Source organism: Bubalus bubalis, chromosome 7 (genome assembly GCF_019923935.1).
Source record: "Bubalus bubalis isolate 160015118507 breed Murrah chromosome 7, NDDB_SH_1, whole genome shotgun sequence".
NCBI lineage: Eukaryota > Metazoa > Chordata > Mammalia > Artiodactyla > Bovidae > Bubalus > Bubalus bubalis.
In genome coordinates, this window is record NC_059163.1 from 111,555,591 (window position 1) to 111,566,573 (window position 10,983).

Sequence of the window (10,983 nt, forward strand, 5' to 3'; positions counted from 1 at the left end):
ATATATTTTTAATACATTATAAGAGAAATTCATTTTCTGAAATATTCATTGCAATATACTCTAGATTCCTGTTAACTATTTTTAAGACTTATTACTATATTAAAAAAAATGACTTCTAAGCATAAATTTTTCTGGAATCCATTGAACTTAGAAAAGAAGCTTTATTAAATGAGCCAGTCAAATTCTTCTACACTCAGGTGAGTTGATTTTTATTTCACTTTAAAAGGAATATAATATATTCCTAATATACTTCTTTAATCTTTGCAGGAGGCAAATAAGCATGTGCATAAATCTAACTGCCAGGTTACCTGTTTAGTTGACTAGAAGTCTTTGATTATTTATCTTTCACCACATTTATTATTGTTCACCATGCTACATCACAAGGAAATTTTTTTTTCTGGATCACAATATTTTCATTACCTTTATACATACAAACTTTAATAATAAACAAGAACTATAAGTTGTCATTTGTGCTTATATGGATTATATCCTGGAATAATGCTCTAAGAAACAAATTGAGGCTGAGATTTTATAATTTTATAGTTTCTAAAATGCCTGTTACAGGACTGAGCACATAGTGGGTCTGCAATGGGGAAATTATTCCAGGGTAATTGCACAGAAAAGAAGATAAATACTATGCACAGCACCTGTGCTCACAGCTGAGCATGGCTGACACTTCCTGGACTACATGGGTGATTGGGAACATTGGCCACAAGCCTGCTGACAAGTACAGAGTGTGGGAGGTGGAGTGAAAAGCTACACGTGTGGAGAAGGAGTGTGGGGAAGAAGGAACAAGTGTGCATAAGAAATTGTATTCATCTTTGGTGAAGATTTCCCTTTCAACCCTGGACTATTCAAACTTTGTTACCATAGACATAGGGAACACATCCTGACTTTTTGAAAAAGTGTTTTCAGTTAGAGAATATGTGCTCTATGATTTGCATGTTAAATTGAAACAAATTTCAGGGAATCAGGAATTAATCACATATTTAAGAATGTAAAGGAATAACTGAAGAAAAGAGTGGGGGAATATGTGAATGACATAGTTATACATGTACAGGAAATCTTGAAGTGTTATATGTGTTCTCAGAGTATAAAGTTATAAAACCTGAGTGAGAATAACAGAGTGTTTACTGTCAACTCCTAATGAGATATAGAATTTTTAGAGAAGTCTATGTGGAATGACTTCCCTTTATACTGAGTACCATTTCAGGTTTTGCTAAGAATTTAGGAAGTAGCTTTGAAAAGAATGAATTTAATGTCAGAAAAAGACAGTACAGGCATTTTGGAGGGAAAGAGGCTAATTAAAAAAAATAATAATTCAATGCACTCTTTTTCCCCATAAGTACTCTCATTCTATGCCTAGGTCAGGAAGATCCCCTGGAGGAGGGCATGACAACCCTTCCAGTGTTCTTGCCCAGAGAATCTCATGGACAGAGGAACCTGGCAGGCTACAGTCCATGGAGTCACAAAAACGTCCTACAATACTGAGGGAATAACATTACATTTCATTCAAATTTTGCTTCAGATTTCTCTGAATCAACTTTTATATTTTGTCCACAGGAACCAAGAAAATCAGAGTGCTGAAGTCACTTTCATTCTCTTGGGCTTCTCAGAATATCCAGAACTCGAGATACCCCTTGTCCTGTTATTCTTAACCATCTACTCTGTCACTGTGCTGGGGAACCTGGGCATGATCCCAAGATAAATGATATCAAGATAAATCCCAAACTCGACACCCCTGTGTACTACTTCCTCAGACATTTGTCCTTCGTTGATCTTTGTTACTCAAACAGTAGTTAACACCCAAGCTACTAGAAAACTTGATTGTGGAAGACAGAACCATCTCCTTCACAGGATGCATCATACAGTTCTTCTTTGCCTGCATATTTGTGGTGACAGAGACATTCCTGTTGGCAGTGATGGCATATGACCGATTTGTAGCCATTTGCAACCCTCTTCTCTACACAGCTGTCATGTCCCAGAAGCTTTGTTCCTTATTGGTGGGTGCATCATACTCTTGGGGTACAGTCTGTTCCCTGACTCTTACCCACTTTTTATCTGAATTGTCCTTTAGAGGAAATAATATCATAAATAACTTTGTGAACACATGGCCATTGTTGCTGTTTACTGCTCTGACCCCTACATTACCCAGGAGATCATTTTAGTCCCTGCCACGTTTAATGAAATAAGCAGCCTGATAATTATTCTCACCTCCTATGTTTTCATTTTTATCACTGTCCTGAAGATGCCTTCAACTGGGGAGCGCCACAAAGCCTTCTCCACCTGTGCCTCCCACCTGACTGCCATTACCGTCTTCCACGGGACCATCCTTTTCCTCTACTGTGTTTCTAACTCCAGGAGTTCATGGCTCATGGTCAAGGTGGCCTCTGTCTTTTACACAGTGGTCATCACCATGCTGAACCCAGTGATCTACAGCCTCGGGAACAAAGATGTGAAAGAGACTGCTAGGAAGCTCATCAATACCAAATTATTATGTCAATGATTGTAAAACGGCTTAGGTTTGCTTTTTCATTTACAAGAGCACTGTGGAGAACTGTCCAAGTTTTGTAGCATTTTTAATACCATTTCAAATTCCAATTTTTAGGAAGGAAAACAGTGCACACATTTAACGTAATTCCCTTGTTGATACATCGTTCAACCACTTTAGTAAACTGTAGAGACTTAGCAATAAAATAATAAATAACACCTGATTAAAGCCTAGACTATTTAAGTCTCTAGATAAAGTGTTTGTCATGTAAAGATTTCTGAGTAAAGACACATTACCATTTGGCTGTTCAGGTGAGTCTTCTTTATTTCTTTTCTTTAAGTCATAAGTCATGAAAGAATAGATTTGAGTTGTCATGAAAGTTTATAGTTAACCATGAGGGAGTTACATGAGTTGAATCATAGTAACTAAGAATTGTTCAACACTAAGACACTAAAGTTAAAAGACATTCCTGTGCTTAGTTGCTCAGTTATGTCTGACTCTTTACAATTCTATGGGCTTTAGCCTGCCAGGCTCCTGTGTCCATGGAAAGAATACTGGAGTGGGTAGCCATTTTCTTCTCCAGGGGATCTGCATGACCAGTAATCAAACGTATGTCTCCTGCATTGCAGGCAGATACCATCTAAGGTACCAGGGAAGTCTAAATTTAAAGGATATATTTATTTAACACCACACAGAAAGAATTGGTACATTATAAATGCAAAGATGGAGAAGGCAATGGTACCCCACTCCAGTACTCTTGCCTGGAAAATCCCATGGACAGAGGAGCCTGGTAGGCTGCAGTCCATGGGTCGCTAAGAGTCGGACACAACTGAGCGACTTCACTTTCACTTTTCACTTTCATGCATTGGAGAAAGAAATGGCAACCCACTCCAGTGTTCTTGACTGGAGAATCCCAGGGATAGGGGAACTTGGTGGGCTGCCGTCTATGGGGTCACACAGAGTCGGACATGACTGAAGCGACTTAGCAGTAGCAGCACTAAGTGCAAAGAAGTCATGTCTCTGCCCCCACAAAGTCCTGAATAAGATTTGGTAAAATTCTACTTGTTAATATAAAATTTATTTGTTCTTTGTACATAAATCATCAAAAATAAAATTAAGAAATGCACACTTCAGAAATAGTTCCAGCTAAATCTAAAATAGTCTTTCATGTCAGTCAAATTACATATAAAATAGCTATTGCTGTACAATGATAACATAACAGAGAACTTCGTTGGTAAATAACATTAATGGATTGAATGGGGGCCCTGCTGATACCAATTAGAGCATCTTGGTTAACTTGATTTAATTTTGCCCAACTAGTAAACTCATGGACTTCCCTGGTGGCTCAGATAATAAAGAATCTGCTTGCAATGCAGGAGACTTTGGTTCTATCCCTGGGTGGGGAAGATCCCCTGGAGAAACTGAGGGCAACCCATTCCAGTATCCTTGCCTGGAGAATCCCATGACAGAGGAGCCTGGTGGGCTTCAGTCCATGGAGTTACAAAGATTCAGACACGACTGAGCAACTAACACACTTCACAGTAAACTCACATCCAGTCTAAGGAGTGAATTCTATATGCTGTGGTGCTTCCCAGGTGGCACTAGTGGTAAAGAACCTGCCTACCAGTGCAGGAGATGTAGGAGACATGGGTTCAATCCCTGGGTTGGGAGGATCCTCTGGAGGAGGGCATGGCAACCCATTCCAGTATTCTTGCCTGGAGAATTCCGTAGACAGTGAAGCCTGGTGGGCTACAGTCCATAGAGTGGCAAGGAATCAAACACCACTGAAGTGACTTAGCATGCACACACCTTGATATCAGGTCTACCCAGACCCTCCTCCCTAAATAGACTCTACTATCACATAAGATATATATTATCTGCCAGAAATTGGGGGAAAAGCCTAACACCTCTATGTGAAAAACTATTTTTTTCCCCTGCTAAGCATTTTGTCTAATAGTAATTCTATGTTCATCCATGTGAAAAGAACCGCCAAACTTATTCTGTACGTCTGTAGCAATTCCCTGGTGGCTCAGACGGTAAAGCGTCCACCCGCAATGCAGGAGACGCGGGTTCGATCCCTGGGTTGGGAAGATCCCATGGAGAAGGAAATGGCAACCCACTCCAGTACTCTTGCCTAGAAAATTTCATGGATAGGGGAGCCCACTGGGTCATGAAAAGTTGGACACGACTTCAATAACTAAATATGTTGAGAATATTTTCACATGCTTGTTGGACATTTGTAAATTTTGTGTTGTATCTGATTTGACTTTTTGTCTTTATTGTTTCTTTTCTGTACCTTTTCTTTTCACTTTATTGATAATGTTTTTAATATACAAATATTTTAAATTTTGAGGAAGTTCAATTTAGCAATTTATTTATTTTTGTTGCTTATGTTTTTGTTCCCCTATCTAAGAATCTACTGCCAAATTCAAGGGCATTAAATGTAAGGCCTGTGTTTTTCTTGTAAGAGTTTTATAGTTTATGCTCTTTCATTCAGGACCTTGTTCACTTTCTGAGTTAACTGTTGTATATAATATGAGGCAAGTGTCCAATCCCAGAATTTTACTTGTGAATGCCCAATTGTCCTGGCATCATTTATTTGAAGAAGAATCTATTCTTTCTCCAGTGAATATTAAGAGAATCATAACCTCAGAAGCACCATGATGATGGTGAGGTACAAGTTGGGAGAAATCAGAGCCCGTATAGGGCACAACTACCCAGTTAAATGTATTTTGAATCTTCCACTAGTGAGAAATAAGCTTGTTGTTATTGTTGTTCAATCACTAAGTCGTGTCCGAGTCTTTGCCACCCCATGGACTGCAGCACGCCAGGCTTCCCTGCCCTTCACTGTCTCCTGGAGTTTGCTCACACTCATGTCCATTGAGTCGGTGATGCCATCTGACCACCTCATCCTCTGCTGCCCTCTTCTCCACTAGCCTTCAATCATTTCCAGCATCAGGGTCTTTTCCAGTGAGTTATCGCTTCATGTCAGGCAGCCAAAGTACTGGATTTCAGCTTCAGCATCAGTCCTTCCAATGAATATTTGGGTTTGATTTTCTTCAGGATTGACTGGTTGGATCTTGCTGTCTGAAGGACTCTCAGGAGTCTTCCCCAGAACCACACTTTGAAAGAACAATTCCTTGGCATTTTGTCTTCTTTATGGTCCAACTGTCACATCCATACTTGGATACTGGAAACACCATGGCTTTGACTATATGGACTTTTGTTGGCAAAGTGATGTCTCTGGTTTTGAATATGCTGCCTAGTTTTGTCATAACTTTCCTCCCATGGATCAAGTGCATTTTAATTTCATGGGTGCAGTCACCATAAAGCAATGATTTTGGAGCCCAAGAAAGTAAAATCTTTCACTGCTTCCACTTCAGCTCCTTCTGCATCAAGTTATTATTATTCTTAACCTGTGTCCTTAAAGCCAAGATGGGTAGTTACCAAAATTAGTGAAAATATAATCCTTTTCATAAACAGATTTTTTAGAAAACATATCATCCAAAATTTCATTTTAGATTCAGTAATAAATATAAACATCTGAGAACATTCTATATTTTAAAATCCAATGGAAGCTGTTTTCTATCAATAGAATCAATAGTGTAAATATAAAATAAAGTTTATAGTACAAATATTGTAAAGTACAAAATAAACAGTATAATTATAGTTTAGCAGCCATATGTTTAGAAACATAAGAATATATATATACCTTCATAAGAAAATTTTAAAAATTAAATATGGATTAATAAAAGATAAATCTATTGGCATATAATTTCCCTTTGTGGATTTATGTATTTTATATCTACATAGATTTTTTTTAATGGTGTTTTTTATTTTTTAAGATTAAATGAGTAAAGTTGATAATACAAATGCCTTAAGGCTTTAGGGAAATAATATACAATCAATATACCACCTGGGACAGAGTTCAGAGTTAAAATGTAATTAGTTGAATTGCAGTCATCAAGGCAGTGCCTCAGTTACATTCTCTAGGTTTCACATCCCTAAGGTCATGATGGCATATATTTGTGATACAGTTTGGTGCCAGGATTTACTTTTCAGGCTTGATCTTATCTTTGGTATCTCTGAGTTTTATTAACAGGTTGGAAAATTGTGAAGTATGAAATAATTAATGAAAAATACTGGGCACTTTTACTACCCTTTTCAGGTGTGTTTCTACTAAGTCCTAAGCAGCAGCATTGCTGGAGTTTATTAATGTTAGCAAAGAGTTCTTCACTAAATGACTCATTCAAGTTCTTCTGTATTTAGGTGAGTTGACTCATGTCTCTCTTGTTTTACTTAAAAAAGAAAATACAAAGATCCAGTAATATCTGTAGGAGACAGACACACGTGTAGAACAAGGTGTGCACAAAGAACCACGTTTTGGCTGAGAAGGTTTATGGAGTCATATTCCAATTCTTTCTTTCAAATAATTTGTATCCTAGTTTTCTCATTAGGTATCAACCATAAAGTCGGAAATGGAGAATTCTCCTTTTGGCAAAAGGAGGAGGCCCACAAAGTGGGCCTTGTCTTCAAGATTTTCCTGTAATTTTCTAGAAATAAAGTGACAGTAACAACCATATTTATAAATAATAGGGATATAACCTACAGTAATTGTGAGTGATAAATATGCAAGTTTGTCTGTATACAGAGGGGATGAAACAATGAGTCATGTCTATAAAAGAAGGTGGTAAAATAAAGCAAACATCATAAGAAAGAATAAAATGGGGAAATAAATTATAAAGAAATAGGCATGTACTATATAGCAGAGGTTGATAAATCCACCTTCACTAAGAAGGATGTATTAAGTGATAATGAGGTTGAATGTATAGATCCAAGCAGTTTTTGGAAAAGTCATACTGAATAATGTTAATGTCCTACATTTGCTATTAACATTTATTTGGAATCTTAAAGTCACTGTTATATTAAACAATCATGGAAAATTATTCTCATAATCTTGCACAGAGCATTTTAAATCGAAGGAATGTGGATGGAATAACAGTCATAATCAATCTTTGCTGTGCTGAGACCTTACAAAGTTTGTTACAGAAGATCCGTTGTGGACATGGTCTTTGGAAGATATCTTTCTTACAAGTTCATCATGTGGGAATCAGAGAGAGCTATAGTGTGGTGAGAAAACCTAGAGGAAAACAAGGAAACATGCATCTTAAACCAAGTGTTCTAATGAAATTCTAATATATAAAAAAGTAAATATCTGTTCTACCATGTCTTACAGCTTTTAAATTCATTATTGAAGTATCTAGTTCCAATCTAGTGATTTAAAATTTATATTACTATTCTTATCTTACTATAGAGGAAATGCATTGTGATCAGTAATAATAAAGAAATATTCTGGTGTCCCATTTGAAATAGGTGTTTTCCAGCCACTTTTCTTTGGAAGAACTAAAAACTTAATTCAAAATGGCAGAGTATATATTTGATCCATTCTGAAGCCTATATGCTTTCTCCAGTACTTTCACCGTTCTTATTTTTGTCACCCAAACTCCAAAATCTGCTACTATGGAAAAAAAAATTAAGAGTTTTCTGTTCAGTATCGTTTCAACTATTATCACAGGAAGCATATCACATATTTTGTTTTGAAACTTCTGATAAATAATACAATTTGCTATGGAGAATACATTTAAACATTTTCAAAATTAATTCAACATAAGTGAAAAATTTTAGTATGTCTTATAGCATAGCTCCAGAATGGGTTGAGAATTTGGAATAACTAGGAATAAGAAAGGAATTGAAAGGAGGTACAACAACCAAGAAAATATTATATTAACTGTTTTGCAGAGATGTTGCCATTATACAAATTAGCATATAAGTTAATTGTCTCATAGCTCAGGAGGTGAGGCAGGTAAGAAACTGTGGAACCTAATGACATGTTTTTCTCCAATACATGTAATTGGATTGTCATATCAGGTGTTTTCACAAAGCTCAGAGTTACACAAAGACAATGTCTCCTGAAAGCAGCTGATAATAATGAGTTTTATTATTTGAAATAAGGCAGGACCTAATCTGTTTTAGTTCTTTGTTTCTGAATATCATACACAATGAAAATTATTACTGGCTGTATAATTGACATACAAGTGAACATTAGCATTTGAAATAAAGCAGAAGTATAGCATTTACAGAAACACTGTAAACAGAGACCCAGTGAGCTTCTCATCACATTTTCTATTCTCTTGTCTATTTCAAAGTTTAGTTTTTACTCTTCTGGATCAACATTGATATTTTTTCCACAGGAACCAAGCAAACCAGAGTGCTGAGGTCACTTTCATTCTCTTGGGCTTCTCAGCATATCCTCAGCTCTAGCTGCCCCTGTTCCTGGTCTTCCTGACCATCTACATAGTCACTCTGCTGGGGAACCTGGGCATGATCCTGATCATCAAGTCCAGTTCCAGGCTCCACACGCCCATGTACTTCTTTCTCAGCCACTTATCCTTCGTTGATTTCTGTTACTCAACAGTAGTTACACCCAAGCTACTAGAAAACTTGGTTGTGGAAGACAGAACCATCTCCTTCACAGGATGCCTCATACAATTCTTCTTTGTCTGCATATTTGTGGTGACAGAGACATTCCTGTTGGCAGTGATGACATATGACTGATTCGTGGCCATTTGTACCCTATTCTCTATACTGTTGTGATGTCCCAGAAGCTTTGTTCCTTGTGGTGTCTGCATTATACTCTTGGAGTATAGCCTGTTCCTTAATATACACATACTTTTTATCAACGTTATCCTTTTGTGGGATTAAGTTCATAAATAACTTTGTGAGCATGCGGCCATTGTTGCTGTTTCCTGCTCTGACCCCTACATTAACCAGGAGATCATTTTAGTCTCTGCCACATTCAATGAAGTAAGCAGCCTGATGATTATTCACACCTCCTGTGTTTTCATTTTTATCACTGTCTTAAGGATGCTTGCGACTGGGGGGGGGGTGCCACAAAGTCTTCTCCACCTGTGCCTCCCATCTGACCACCATTACCATCTTCCACGGGACCATCCTTTTCCTCTGCTGCTGCTGCTGCTAAGTCACTTCAGTCATGTCTGACTCTATGTGACCCCATAGACTGGACTATGCAGCCCACCAGGCTCCGCCATTCCTGGGATTCTGCAGGCAAGAACACTGGAGTGGGTTACCATTTCCTTCTCCAATACATGAAAGTGAAAAGTGAAAGTGAAGTCGCTCAGTCGTGGCCAACTCTTATCGACCCCATGGACTGCAGCCCACCAGGCTCCTCCGTCCATGAGATTTTCCAGGCAAGAGTACTGAAGTGGGGTGCCATTGCCTTCTCCATCCTTTTCCTCTATTGTGTTCCTAACTCCAGAAGTTCATGGCTCATGGTCAAGGTGGCCTCTGTCTTTTACACAGTGGTAATCCCCATGCTGAACCCAGTGATCTACAGCCTCAGGAACAAAGATGTGAAAAAGTCAGTGAAGAAATTAATCAATATTAAATTTTTCTGTGATAAAATGTAAAGCTAGAAAGATTTTTTGAGAGTAAGAGTTTCTCAATAACAAATCAAATCATAAACCTATTTTAACCTTGCAATTGACAGGCCAATTTCTGTTCACTCTTTTATTTTATTAAAGTAACTTTAAAATTACAAATAAAAATAGAAATAAAAGACTACTTCAACTAGAAGTTTGATACAAACACTGAATTGTAATTTTTTGTGTGTATAGTATCTGACCTTGTATTTGTCCTGGTTAAATTTCAGTTTAATTCAAGTCATGTGAACTGAAGGACTTTTAAAAGGATTTGAAGAGTTATAGCCTACAGTAAGGAAGTTTACGTCTTAATGTAAAAGTAGTACATTGAGAGCTGCTTAGCATAAAACTCTAAGTATCTTAAGACTTTATTAATTCCATAAGAAACACTTTGGCTTTGGAAGATTCCCAGGCAAACAAAGATGAATTTGAAATATATCTAACTTAAATAGTTCATAATATGGTATAGTTTAAATATAATTGATAATATAACCAGATATAGATTATTTTCTATGTGCTAGTTGACTGTGTGGGTCACAATAAACTGTGGAAAATTCTGAAAGAGATGGGAATACCAAACCACCTGATCTGCCTCTTGAGAAATATGTATGCAGGTCAGGAAGCAACAGTTAGAACTGGACATGGAACAACAGACTGGTTCCAAATAGGAAAAGGAGTACACTAAGGCTGTATATTGTCACCCTGCTTATTTAACTTATATGCAGAGTACATCATGAGAAACTCTGGGCTGGAAGAAACACAAGCTGGAATCAAGATTGCCAGGAGAAATATCAATAACCTCAGATATGGCAGAAAGTGAAGAGGATCTCAAAAGCCTCTTGATGAAAGTGAAAGTGGAGAGTGAAAATGTTGGCTTAAAGCTCAACATTCAGAAAATGAAGATCATGGCATCCGGTCCCATCACTTCATGAGAAATAGATGGGGAAACAGTGCAAACGGTGTCAGACTTTATTTTGGGGGGCTCCAAAATCA

The 10,983-nt window shown here is 37.4% G+C and overlaps 2 pseudogenes; both read left to right on the top strand.

The window, feature by feature from the left end:
* The first annotated feature begins 665 nt into the window (after positions 1 to 665).
* LOC102407906 lies at positions 666 to 2,506 on the top strand (annotated as a pseudogene).
* Positions 2,507 to 6,651: 4,145 nt separating this feature from the next.
* On the top strand, positions 6,652 to 9,978 carry LOC102407574 (annotated as a pseudogene).
* Positions 9,979 to 10,983: the final 1,005 nt, after the last annotated feature.